Consider the following 15,080-nt stretch of genomic DNA (forward strand, 5'->3'; position numbering starts at 1 on the left):
CTTGAAAGATTTTTGATTATGGCTTTCAGGTTGTACAATAATTTTTAAATGATCTCTCCTGGATCTATTTTCCAGGTCAGTGGATTTTCCACTGAGATATTTCACATTGCCTTCTATTTTTTCATTTGTTTGGATCCGGTTTATAGTATCTTGTTTTCTCATAAAGTCATTACCTTTTAGTTGCTCCAGTCTAATTTTAAAGGAGTTCTTTTCTTCAGTGAATTTTTGAAATTCCTTTTCCATCTGGAAAATTTGGCTTTTTAAGGCATTCTTCTCTTCACTGGCTTTTTGGACCTCTTTTGCCATTTGAGTTAGTCTATTTTTAAGGTGTTATTTTCTTCAGTGTATTTTTGGGTCTCCTTTAGCAGGCTATTGACTCACTTTTCATGATTTTCTTGCATCATTTTCATTTCTCCTCCAAATTTTTCCTCCACTTTTCTTACTTGCTTTTCAAAATCCTTCTTGAGCTTCTCCATGGCCTGTAACCAATTCATATTTTTCTTGGAGGCTTTTGATACAGGAGTTCTGACTTTGCTGTCTTCCTCCCACTCCATGCCTTGATATTTTTTGTCCCCCCAAAAGGATTGTATGGTCTGTTTGTGTTTTCTCTGAATTCTCATGTTGCCACTCAATTATTTGACTTTTGAGCTCTTTGCCACGATAGAACTCTGCTTCCAGAATGGAGAAAGCATTCTTTCAAATCATGGGTTTTCACAGCTACCAGAGGTATAAGGAGGGTGCCTTCTCTACAGCTCCCACAAGTTCTGGCTCACTGACCACATACCCCAGGACCACCACCCAAGACTGTGATCCAGATCCAAGCAGGTTAAAGCAAAAACAATTACCCTCTGAATGGCCTCTTGGTCGCCCTACGATCTGCAGGCCAGGAGGTCCTGAGGCAGCCATGTGGCAGTGGCAGTGGCAGTGGCAGCTGCACAGCCACAGCACCTCTGCTGCTTCTCACCTCAGGGGCAGGGCTGGATATCGCTGTTCTGTCCCCTCTGTTCCAACAGAGTTCCACACTGACGTTTTACTTTGTCTTTGATGTTTATGGGTTGAGAAGTCTCGAAACAGCCACAGCTGCTGGTGATTCACTCTCCTCATGTCTGCTCTGGACACAGCTGGTCAGGCTGACCTGGGGCCAGAGGCACATGGCTTAGGGGACTGTGCTTGGCTCCCAGCGTGCTGCCATAGACCTTTCCTATCAGCCTGCCAGGCTGCCTTCAGCAGGAGATTTGTTTCTCTCCGTCTCTTTGTGTGTTCTGTAGCTCTAAAGTTTGTTTAGTCATTTTTTTTACATGTATTAGAAGTGATTGGAGTGGGAACACACACCAAGTTTGTGCTTCTACTCTGCCATCTTGGCTCTTCCCCCAGTTTCCTCATTTTTAATGAGTGGTTAGTGATGAACTCTTCCAAATCAAACTTTCTAAGAAATGATATGGTCTATAGACTTATATATTTAATTGCTTTTAATCCTAACATATTTAATGTTATTTTTGTTTTTCACAATGGTTATAGTCTTTGATTTTAATTACTTTTCTAGTGAAATTTAAAAGAAAAAACACCTATTTACATATCTCCCTATATTTGATTAGCATTGATAAAATATCCAAGGACTACCATAATTTATATAGAATTTAAAATTAAGAAATACTTCCATTCAGAGCCAAGTGATCTTTAAAACAACAACAATGTAAACAATAGCACCATATTTTAAATGTAAAATGAAAAAGGAAGGTCAGATTCGGGAGTTATTGGAAAGTGACAATCTAATTATACACTGATCCCTTATATCCTGTAATGGATTAAGTGCATATAGCTCCTACAATGACTGTATTACTTTCTTTAGTATAATTATAAGTCACAATAAAACTTATAACAGTATTAGTCGTATGGACCATAAATTACAAATATTTAGGATAAGATAAGGTTGCCTTGAACTGAACTGATATGCCAAATAAGTACAAGCAGAATTTCTACCTGTTCCACTGATTTTAAGAAATGGGCAATATTTGTAGATTCTAGAATATTTCAGAGACTTGAAATGTGTGGGGCACTCATACTGTACTGCACTATCTATCTGACATCAGTTTGATGGTTATTCCAATGTTTTCCATCCTTTTGGATGGCGTGATTTCTTTTTTTCTGGTCCTCTGAAACACCAAAACCCTGATTACCTGAAGACTTTGAAATGAAGGGGAAGTTAGTTATTAAACTGCTTTACAAAAGAATAATTACAAATTCTAATACCAATGAATGGTTTATGTTATGTTATGATGGACACTTCATTAAGGATCTTCATCATTAGCTTTTAAAAAGTCTGAATTCAACATAAATTGCTGATAGTCTTCTACCAGAAACTAGTTGGTCACACAGTAAGTTTCAGGGCCAGGATTAAAACCTAAGTTTCTTCTGATTTCCAATCCAGCACAAGAAAACCCAAAAGGGGTCACTGAGAGTCAGAGATGACTGAAATAATTGGATAGCAACAATTCTTTCCACTAAAACACCTTATCTCTTGGATGTTTACAGTAGATGGTATAATTCAAGGAACAAAGAAAATGTCAACTGCCTCAAAGCATCTACCCATTTTGATGTACCAAGCCCAAGGTACCTAAGTAAATACCTTGAGTTCAGGAAAATGTTGGCTTAGAAAAATTCCTATTAATATATATGTGTGTGTGTGTGTGTGTGTGTGTGTGTCCTTATATGATCATAAATTTAGATCTGGAAGGAAATTTAGAGATTATCTACTATAGTCTAATGTTCTCATTTTCCAGATAAGGAAACTGAGGCCCAAAGAGGAGAAATGGTTTGCCAAAGTCACACAGGTTGTAAATAGAGCTTGGACACAAATTCAGTTCTTATGACTCTAAATCCATCAATCTTTCTACTTTATCACTGCCTGCTCATGAGAATGTAAGCTCTTTGAGGTCAGCGTGTATATATAAACATATACACATATATGCATATACATACATACTCACACATATATGCATATGTACACACACATATATTTGTCTTGATAACATTAGCACTTAGCATAGAACTTATACATAAGGATAGGGAAACTGACTAGGCTCTTGATTTCATTCATTGGTTTAGAGAGCTCCTAGGTGAGGAAGCTCAAATTGTACCTGCTCTGTAATATATATCTTAGAGAATTTCCCTGAATAGTAAGAGGTTAGGTGACTTGCCCAGGGTCATGCAGCCAGTATTTGTCAGTGGTAGGACTTGAACTTAGTGCTTTCTGGGTTCTGGACCAGTTCTTTGTATAACACCACTCCATCTTCTACAACATAGTTGCTTGCAAATATTTGATTAATTAAATTGATAATGGTAATATGTTAAACTATTATCATTCACTAAAACTTGTGTCATGGATTAGTTTATTAGAACCTGAAGACATGAGGCACAGGACAAATTCCCACTAAAGGAGTTTAGGTTGAATCTGGATGCACTGTCAGAAAGCCAGGGCCAGTGTTACTGGGGAGGCTCCAGGCATCCAGAGGACATCCTTAGGGTGCCTGGGAATGCCAAACATCAAAAGAAAACTTTGCTTACTTAACAATTTGGTCTGGAGCCAGGCCTTGTTCTCGTTAAAGTTTAATCTTAGCGTGCTCCCCAGTGTACTAGGAGCTATCCAGAATCAATGGACACAAAGACACCTCATCATCCTCCCCAACCAATGTTTACCAAGTGCCATTGCAGTCAAGGCCCTAAACGAGGAGCTAGTGGACTGTACATAAATTAGAAGCCTGAACCTTATAACCAGAAGTCAATGTCATGGGTGGGCAAAATCTAGTCAAATTTTTTTGTGAACTATTATACAAATGGATTTTTTAAACATGTTGTCCACATGTTTCCCATGTAATTATTTTTTAGAAGAAGCTGGCCTTTCAGTGGACAGGGGAAGTGTTGATGTGAAAAGTGAGAAAGAAGTGATGAAGGAAAACAGTCAGTCTGCCTCTCCAGTGCTGCTGATAATCTACTCCCTGCTGCAAGGGCAGACTCTCAGCAGTGTACTAAATGCCAGTAGAATAAAGAAGGGAAGAGGGAAACACAAGGAAAAGGAAGTGAAAGGGGGTGGTGGTGATGAAGAGGATTTTGGAACCAGCATTGTTTGCTCACATCTTTCAACATATCCTTCCACTGAATTCCTACTTTATTTGTTTGTCATTTGTACATCCTTTCCCTACCTTGACTACAGTGATATTAATGAGAATATGGATCACTCTTCCTCAGTGAACAAAGTGATTTAGAAGTGAGGTAGACTTTACACTTTAAACCAGAGGTGTCAAACATACTGCCCACAACACTCCTTAGAGCCACACTAACCAGATTAAAAATATAATTGGGAAATATTTAATAAATTAAATAAAAATAAAATAGACCATAGATAACATTAATATGTTCTTTTACAAATCAATATGTGGCCTGCAGAGATCTTAGATACAGTTAGTGTTTCTTGTTGAACTGATACCACTGCTTTAAGCTATCCATGCCCATATTTGCCCACTCATACACACACACACACACACACACACACAATACATGCCACATTTGATAAATGAATCAGATAAATTTATTTATAAATAGTTATTGATCTGGAGCCCTCCATGGAGAACTGCCTATCTCTACACTATACCTGAATGCCCTGGTTTACCTTTAGTTCAGCTGAAACATCTATAAAATGATGTGTTGCTAGATGGTTATCTATTAAGTCTTTTTTTTTCCTAAAGAGGTTCAAGAATATTGGTTAACCAGATACCTCAGAGAGCTAGAATTATTCACCAATTTGGGTACCAGATGTCTATTCCTGACATAGCTGTGAGGTTCATTTTAGGATAAATCATCCCACACAAGTCTTCTCATACTAGAACTGCCCAGCAGGTAATGTGAACCCCGCCAGTGAATCTGCCAGTTTCTTGACAGCCACTGAGGTGGATTTTACACTCTGTGGGGATGTCAGCTTCCAGGGAGTTCAAATCGAAGGCCTAGTGAAGGCGAACTCTCTGTCGGAGATTCTGCCTGTCAGAAATGCTTGGCCAGATAGATTGAGTTCTGGACTGATATGTCCTGACTCTAGTAGAGATTTTGAGAAGACAGGAAATCACACAAAATTTTCTTCCTAGCTATTCCTACCCAACTAAAACAGAAGCTGGGAAGGAAAGATGGTTGCACCAGCAAAATCAGAGATTCATGGTAAGACAATGTGGCCAATCATGCTCTCAGGAGCATTTCTTTTCAGAGCTTAGATCCTGAAATTCCACCTCCTCCCTAAGTTTCTCTTAATGATAGGAAAAGTATTATTCAAATCAAGTTCTCTCTTAGCTAAATGATCTTTTGTCCTTTGGGCTACAAGATAAGGAATGTGCAAGGTAGTCTAAGCAAAGAATTAAAAGGATCATATATTTAGAGCTGGGATGAGTGAATGAGACACATATGCGGTACAAATCATTGTGTGCCAAGTCTGAGGATACAAAGAGAAAAATGAAACAGCCCCTTCTCTCAAGGAGCTCACATTCTATTGAGAGATGGATACAACACCTTAGGAAGGTCAGATGGGAAAAGCATATGGTCCTGGACTGTCCCAACCAGGGTCTGAGGGGAGATAGTGGTCAAGGGGGTGATGATAGTCAGACCTGCCTGGAATGTACCTCCTCCTGGCTCTTCAAAAAGGTGCTTACTGTTTCAGGTAGGCTGGCTTCCTGCCCAATGGGTGGCAGCTGGTTGGGAGAGCTGGCTCCTTCTCCACAGGAGCTGCTTCCCTTGTGGCAATCATTTAGCAACTGCCAGTGGTAGTGATGAGGAAGGACCTCAGAGGTATCCTTGTCCGGTCTCTTCTCTTCATACTTTAGATGACTGTGTTGTTGTTATTGAGTAGTTTCAGTCCTGTCTGACTGTGACCCTAATTGGGGTTTTCTTGGCAAAGATACTGTTTTCCATTTCCTTCTCCAGCTTATTTTACAGGTGAAGAAACTGAGGCAAATAGGGTTAAGTGACTTACCGTAGCAGCAAGCACCCCAGCATCCCCAGGATGGCTGCCAATACAGGTTCTTAGATCTGCTTTGTTAAAGGAAAGCAACTCAAAATGGGTTAACAAGCTTACTTTAATCAGTCAAACATGTATCGTTTACCTAGTTCAGGGGAAAAAGGTCAGCACCCCGAACTTCAGAGTATACAGACAGAATTATCAAGACAGAGAAACAGATCAAGTAGACAGGTTTCCAAACTGTCCAACCATTACATCCATACCAAATCAACATCTGGGTTTTCAAAGCCGGGGACTCTCAACAACGGCTTCCCAGAGTCTCATCTGATCAAATCACAGAACACTTCTCAAAGTAAGCCCCCAAAGCAAAGCCTCACATCAGGGATTATATAGCCTTCTCCTGGGTCAGAGAATGTAACCACCCTCTTGACCCACTGCCCAATCACACAGCATCAAGGTGTGGACATTCCTGAAAACCAAGCCTCCTGCCACAGGCTCCTGTGACCACATCCAGCCTATTAGGAGGCAGAGTATATTTTCAAATCAAGGAAGGTTCTCAGAGTCTCTTAAGCCTGCCAAAGGGCCTAGGGGCAGGGAAGACCTTTAAATTTGCATTTCCATTACACTTACCCAAGATCACACAGCTAGCAAGTGTCTGAAAACAGATTTGAACTCAAAAAGATGTCTTCCTTGATCCAGGCCTGATGTTCTATCTAGCACACCACCTAGTTGCCCAAGTAGTATTTTTTGTTGTTGCATCATTTCAGCCATGTTCAATTCCCTGTGAACTCATTTAGGGTTTTCTTAACAAAGACACTAAAGGGGTTTTCTTAACAGAGACACCAAAGGGGTTGCCCTTCTCTAACTCATTTTACAGATGAGGAGCTAAGGCAAATAAGGCTAAGTGACTTGCCCAGTATAACACAGTTAGTAAGTATCTGAAGCTGGATTTAAACTCAGGTCTTCCTGACTCCAGGTCCAGTGCTCTATCCATTCCACCAGTTAGCAGCCTGAAGAAAGTATAGCTTGCAGAAATTAAGGGACTTGTCCCCAGTTTGTAGAAATTAACTTCTATTAACTGTTGAAGCTAAGTGGCTGTAATTAAGAAGTGGCTGATACAAGATTTGGACCAGTTCATCTGACACCATTTTCTGTTCTCTTTCTACTACTCCGTAGTCAACGTATAGGCAGCTAAGTGGCTCAATGGATAGAACACAGGGTGGGGAATCAGGAATACTCATCTTTCTGAGTTAAAATCCAGCCTTAGACACTTGCTAGCTGTGTGACTCTGAGCAAGTCACTTAACCCTGTTTGCCTCAGGTCCTCATCTGTAAAGTGAAACCACTTCAGTATCTTTGCCAAGAAAACCTCAAATGGGGTCACAAAGAGTTGGACACAACTGAAATGACCCAACAACAATGATGTAATCAAGGAGATAAACTGCTGATGCTCATCAGGGCCTGGCAGCATACCCAATTTTGTTGTAGAGGAATTCTGTTTTACAAATAGAAATCATATCCATAGCCCACAGAGATTTGACATGTACCCATACGTTTTGTTATAGAGTGTCTAGGGACAGCTAGATGGCATAGTGAATAGAGCACTGGCCCTGAAGCCAGGAAGACCTGAATTTAAATCTAACCTTAGACACAACTGCTGTGTGACCCTGGGCAAGTCACTTAACTCCAATTACCGCAATGTTCCCCCCCCCCATGAGTGTTTAACAAGTGAAAACAATTTCTCTAAATAGAAGATAGAGAGATATTTCATGCACAGGCTGTCTCTGTGCAACAGCTCCTCCCTCACTCTTTTTTGCCCCCATATTTCACTGCTATATATTATTCACTCACAATGAACCTGAGACTACATTGCACATTCCTTATCTTGTAGCCCAGAGGACAGATAACATATAGGCAGCATTATATACTGGGATGAGGACTAACTCTAGATTAAGAGAATCTGGATTCAAATTCCACCTCTGATGTTTACTCCCTATATATCTTTGGGCAAGTCAACCAATCTCCTAGGAAGGGGTATACTGCATCTAGCTTGAACCAGCTTTCAAGAACCAACTGTCAAATTTTGAATGTAAGCATTTATACCTTGGAAATCAACAAACAGTTCCAATCAGGACTTGATTTATTGTTTTGTTTGGTTATCTACTTTAAGAAAATGATGGAGAAAATGTTCATCATTCAAATTAAATTTAAAAGTTTGGTATGTGTTTTCAGAAAGCCAAATGTTAAACATGTGTGAGCATACCACTGTCCCTAAACCTTAGTTTCTTCATCTATAACATGAGGGGATTAGATTAGATATTCTCTCAAGTCCCTTTTACCCTTAATTGTAGGATCCTGTAATACCTCTATTTCCTGGCTCTGGTAACTCAGCAAAAAGTAAGACTGAATGCCATGAACATTCCACCTCTAGCCCCATTAGATGCTGCCAACCATCAGAACTGCCTACAGTCACTTCCTGTTCAGATGATGTCCTATATTCTCCACATAAAGTCTAGAAATCTGACAAACTCCAGAGAACAAAAAGGGCATTTTCCCAAAAGGGACAGAAGGAAAAGGAAGAGAAGAGACACCTATTACCCAATAATCTTGCATGGGGGTTCAGCATAATGAGACGTTACCAGGTTTATATTAGTGGACATATTCCAAATCTGACCCTGTTTAAATATGCAAGCATATTATTTAATATTCTTTCACCAGAACAGAAAATAAATTAACTACTTTGCAGTTGCAGAGTGAGAATATAGTATACATTTCTCTACCTTCTTGCTGGTCAGTAATTGCCTCAATAGTCTAGCTGTTGTCTATTTTAGATTGCAAGCACCTACAGGTCAGGGAACATATCAGTTTAATTTATTTTGTAAAGCATCCTACTTGATGCCACATTGCATTTAATAAATACTGAGTACCTAAAAATATGAATGTTTGATAACAGGTTTGATCATGTAGATAGAACCTAGTTCTGCCAATTTTTTCAAGTGAGCAATTCAAACTTAAAACAAAAATCCTTTCTTTGAGATTTCAGAGATGGTACACAGAAGATGTGATGAAAGCACAGCATTTGGTACTGAGAATACTATCAATTACCTAATGATACCTTGTATTAGAGAAAAGACTGATCTGTTTTGGTAGATATAGATCATTTCAAAACCCCCTTTAATTATGAACTCTTGGATTGTCTATATTTTAAAAGAAATCACTTTAAGAATTTTTCTATTAACTGTCCCATACACATATTGACAACTAGCATTTAATCTATTTAAAGGTAAAGGCAGATGTCAATACAGCAGAGAGTGATATATCTCTGCTTATATTTTTCCTTTATTGTGTCTCTGTTTACTATATTGCAGTGAAGTGAGAGGGTTGGTTTTTTCTTTTTTGTAGCTAAACTATTACCCTTAGGAAACTGAATATCTTCAGAATATGGTAATGGGACATGGAAAAAAATTCCTTGAGATGTACTGTCCGTTAATGAGTTTTTATTTCCCTTTCCAAACGGATCTCTGGCTTTTGTGAGGCAGGTTTCTTTTGTCTTTTTGGCAGACACTTTGGCTGAACTTGGATCTGAGCTTCAAATGCTTGTATAAAACATTTCAACATGACCAGGGAGAGAAATTGTGCTGACCAATATACCTATTTTAAGACCCTGTATGCTTGATTTTTCAGACCCAATATCAATCCAGTCTAGGTATCTCATGGCTAGTATCTCATCTCATTATTTTTTTTCAATTCATATTGGATTCACTGTTAAGCTATTTTCAGAAGTGTACATTGACCTAGATTCTCCCAGAGAGTAAGGTACTCCCCAGGAGTACATTTAGTACTTTAGGAAAGTTGCATTAACTCTTTTGGGCATAGAGTATGAACTGTCACTCTAGTGGTCTAGAAAAGATACTCTCAGGGCACTAAGTAATAACTTAGGGTCTTAAAAACAGTTCATACAATTTTCTCAAAGCACCTAATCTGGTAGTTCGTGCATGAGGAAGAGCTGTTTTTGCTGTTGTTTGTTTGTTTATCCTTTGTTTTGGAAGTGGACCAGTAACTTCATGGTTGATGTCTTGAATTGTGCATGAATTGGATTTAAGTGAGGCAGAAATGCAAAAAGTTGTTAGCCTCCCTCTTCCAACCTGAATTATCAAAGTCCAGTGGCAAGACAAAGGTAGGGTGATGGATGATGGTCCAGGATCCAGTGGATGACCTTGGCATCGTCAATGTCTGAACAAGCTCTAAGCACTCCACAGTACCTTCGTCAGCTGCCTTCATGGCCATTGAAACAAATTGTTGTCATCTGCCCATTCCATCAGGGAAAGTCTTCTCCTGCTGGGGGTAGACATCACCCTAACTCACTGACAGATTTCAAGCCTGTTGTTTGCCCTCAAACTGGTTTAACTCTGTCTGCCGAAATAAGTTTATTGGAGTATGGCTGCTGTACATGCTACAGCTTCTTGGAGCCACAGATAAGAGTCGGGACATGGGTGGATAAATGAGCAGCCCTGAAAAGAGCTCAGCAAGCCCTCACACCAGAGGTGCTAGCCTTCCCTGAACATCCCATATATCCCAGAGGTGGTACATTAAATGGAAGGCCTCACTTTTTGATCAAATCAGATTTTAATGGTGTCGGAACTATAGATGTAAAAACTTCCCTCACAAATGAAGATCAACAACTCTGTAACTCATAGAGGGCTAGGAAATTCTATAGAGTCTTATAACAGTTTATGCAATTTCTTTGAAATACCTTACTTAGTATCTAGAAGCAGTTCATGTACTAGGAAAAGGTCATACATTGAATGGAAGGCCTCTTTTTTGGGAAAGTCTAATTTTGTGGGTGTAGGAACTATGGGTGTAAACACTCCCATTCCCTGCTTTGGATCAACTCTCTGTAACTCATAATCTTCTGAGAGTTACAAAATGAATGTGTTTCAGAGGCAGGACTTGAATCAGGTCCTTCTGATTCCAAGGCAAGAACTCTACCCACTATGTCTTGTTGCCTCTAGGAAGATCTCTTACAATTTCACATTAAAAAGAACAATGAAAGCTAGTTCATGATGATTAAATAATGTCCTTTTCTTTTTCCTAATGAATAGGATTTTTATAATTTTATGATCTGAATTCCTGGTTTAGAAAAGGCTGAGATCTTATAGTAAAGGTAACACCTATTTTGAAGATGAGCTTCTAGACTGAGAAAAATCCTAGATTGATAGAGCCCAGTCTTTGGAGCTGATCTAGCTGAAGTTCCTAATTTGCAAATGAGAAAAAAGTAAGTCACAGAAAAGAGAAGGAAATGGCTAAAGTCAGGTTCACATACCTAGAATCAGGCCCAAGAAAAAAGGAACTTATCCAAGGGAACCCCAGGACTTGATGCAAGTCATAGATTTGGAAGGGATCTTAAATATCACCTAGTCTAAGTCCCTAATTTACAGATGAGGAAATTGAGATCCAGAGAGATCAGGCCATGCAGGTAGTAAGCAGCATGATGGTAATTCAAACTCAGGTACTTTCATTCCAAATTGAGAACTCTTTCCAACACAATAGAGGTCCTCTCTGGGATCCTAATCCAGGGCTCTCTTTACTTGGTCACATTGCTTCATATACTACGGCATACTATTTAGTATAAAATAGAAGGCTAAATTATCTACCTAGACAGGTAGCATAATGTAGTGGACAAAGAGCTGGTGCCAAAACCAAGAAGATTTGGGTTCAGGTTCTACTCCTGATATGTATTGGCTATGTAACCTTAACCTCTCTGGGGTTCTAGGGAACTCTATGAATTGCAGAGAAAGTGTCTGCCTGCATAGGTAGAAAGTATTTCCTTATCTCTGAGTCCTGCCTATCAGTTAAATTACAAGTCCAATCCTTATCTTGATAATATGCAGAGACAATCATTTTAAAATTTAATAGGAGCTGGGCCCTACCTCTCTCAGCCCCAAACCAGTAGAAGACTCCTATCTATGCATGAAGCTCACTAGAGATTCTTATAGTTAAAAGACAGCCACTAGAAACTCAGCACAAAGGAATAGGAACCCGATGAGAGAACTACAGAGATCAATCAAGCTTCTGAATTAAGCTCAGATTGATGATAGTTCAAATTTACTACCATCAAAAAGCAGTTTTCTTGCCCCTTTGAAAAATGCCTTTGGGGCTAACCTTGTTCCTGATCCAAAATGTGTTTTCTTCTCTACTCTAGAAGCTCATTTGGACACGTGTTTAGGTGCTGAGGTACACAAGGAAAAAGCCACTTCCAATGTCACTGACACACCTTTTTTGATGTCCAAAAGGAGAAATACATTGTCTGGGATTAATATCCTATTTTAAGGCCCATCTAAAAGAAATGTAAAGTATAAGAGTCAGTAAACATTTGCCTAAGAAACAGGGGCAAGGAATGAGCAAAATGCTCTCCTTTTACAAAAAGCATGTTAACTCTTCCAGGCTCTGGAAGAGGTCATTTACTAAATGTCCAAAAGAGTTAATGATCTTCCAAAAGGGAATAAAGATCAAACCCTGTGTTTTCCAAGCATCTCTAATGGCCTAAGATACTAAATCTTATACACTCCCTTAAGTGATTTCATTCTCTTTATTTCCCCCATGGAAAGCAAAATCCCATCTCATTTTAAAAGGACAAAAGACTAGACTATCTTTAGTTAACATTAAAACCATATGCACTCAGAAAATTCAGAGTTAATGGGCAGTAAATTCCACTTTTAACCTGCCTATTGTTCCTGGGTGTTGCCATAAACATATTAGAGTATGTTGATACCACTTAATGGTTATTAATGTCCTATTAATGCTGCTTGGGTAATGTTGGCTATATTAACTCTGGAGCTGTAGCCTTAACTCAGTTTCCTCTCTCATCTGGTTTGTATCACTAAATATAATTTGGTGTGTGTGAATTGTAAATACTGTGAGCCCAAATTAATTCAGATTTTTTCTCCCCTATCTAGCTAGGCAAAATAAAAGAGATATTTTAGGCTATCTCCCATTGTCCATTAATGTTGTGTATATAAATAAGCCAGGTTATCTTTTCCTTTTGAGAAATGTTGTTTTATCTAACAGTCGCTTTCCTAGTAGTTCAGTAGTACACCACTCTAAATTAGGACACTTTATCTTAAGGCTTCATAATCTTACGAGACTATAATTGGAAAGTTTATAAAAAAAATCTTGCTTTGTAAGCTTGGCAGCTGAGATAGAAAGAGGGAATGAGCAGGGCTATAGCAGAATTACACCATCACTGCTAGCCTGACTCCTCTTGACAGAGCCGTTTAATATTTTGACAAGACAAAATATAAAGCAGCATTTTATTCTGTAGAGACTTCACTAGACACAAGCATGGAAGTGCCTGTGATCAATAAAGTTTGCGGTGGAGAGTGATTTATTTACAGCAGGGTATTATGTGGAGAAAGAGCTGTGATATTTCCACAGGCTTTGACGGCATAATGGGCCCCTCTCAATCCTTACATGGAAGGGTTAGATTGTCATGGTTGCTCAGGCAGTATTCAAAACGTTATCTGATCAGCCTTAAAGACTTCAGAACGAGACAGATGATTAGTTACCCTAAACGATCCTCATCATGCAGAAATTGATGATTTAATATAGTCAATGACAGACGATTCCATTTGTACTAGATAAAGTGTCTGCGGTTTGTATCAATCATAATAGAGTTATTATTGAGCATAAAAGAAAAGCATGTTTAATATCATTAATTCCAGATATGTCGCTTTCCACATCTGGCATTCATCCATAGACCAGAACCACTCCAGGCTATCATTCCTGCCTCTGTGCTGGTGACTATAGTGTTTTTTGTAATTTCAAAATGTTTTTCAGCACCTCCAGCTAGGTGCAATAACAGTTTACAGATTACCTATGTCATCACATTTTGACAAACTTCTCAATCTGATGTGACCTTCATCTTTAGCCATCTGCTTGCCTTTGTTTCTGCTCTTTTTTGATAAACCTCCACAGCTTAAAGCCACAGTGGTTTGTTCCATACACTGTACTTCTGGGTCAACATTTCACCTGTGTAAATCCAGAAACACAGGCTACGTTGTAAAGATGGTAACCTGGGTTCAAGTCCCTGGGTACCTGACTCTCCCTGACCCCTTTAGTTATATTTTTTCATCATTCTCACCAAATGCATTTTGATTGTGTAGAGCCTACAATAAACCTCAGGAATACATACACTCAGAATAAGAAAACACAGAATGTGTCTTGGGAAACATGCAAAATGGAAGGTGAAGGGAAGGTTGGGTATGGGAAGAACAGTGGGGCACAAGGAGGGGTAAATAAACAAAAAAGCAGAGAAGTAAAAGTAGAAGAAAAGCAAATTTCTGCAATGTTAGTTAAGAAATGGAAAAACAGAAAAAAAAAGTCAAATAGAAGAATTCATTACAGCCGAATGGAGTAAAATCTACTGCTCCTCTTCTTTAAAGGACTCTTTCTTTAAGTGATATGTTAAAACTGAAAATCCTAAATATTTTGCTTCTTCATTTCAGGAAAAAATATCTCCTAGACAGTGATAACAATGAGAAAGAAGAGTAGAATTCAATTTAAATTAGGAAACACTTAAACAAATACTATATAACTAAAATGCCATACCATTTGACCCAGAGATTATAACTTCTAGGTTTATGACTCAAGAAGGTCACTAAGCAAAAAGAAAAACAGGCCTTTTTGTACTTTTTGTGGTAGCAAAGATAATGAAGCAAATTAGATGTCCAGTTGCTGGGGAAAAATAAGTTGTGGTATCATGCATTTAATGTTATTGTTCTATAAGAAAGGAAGAATTTGATAAATACATAAATACATGGGAAGACATATATGAACTGATTCAAAATGAAGGAAAGGCAGCAAAACAATATACACAATGAATATAACTATATGTAAATGGAAAGAACAGCAACAAAATAAATGAACAACGAGAAAACGTCATAACCAAGGGTGATTCCAAAGAAGATATGTAAGAATGCATCTTCACAGCCTTTGCAGAAGTGAGAATTGTGAGTGCAGAACACTGTAGTAACTATCAGACTTGGCTAATGTGTCAATTAGTTTTGTGGAAATGCTTTTTTTTTTCT

Source organism: Petaurus breviceps, unplaced genomic scaffold (genome assembly GCF_028583685.1).
Source record: "Petaurus breviceps papuanus isolate PSGF00001 unplaced genomic scaffold, PetGlider_PUasm1.0 91133, whole genome shotgun sequence".
NCBI lineage: Eukaryota > Metazoa > Chordata > Mammalia > Diprotodontia > Petauridae > Petaurus > Petaurus breviceps.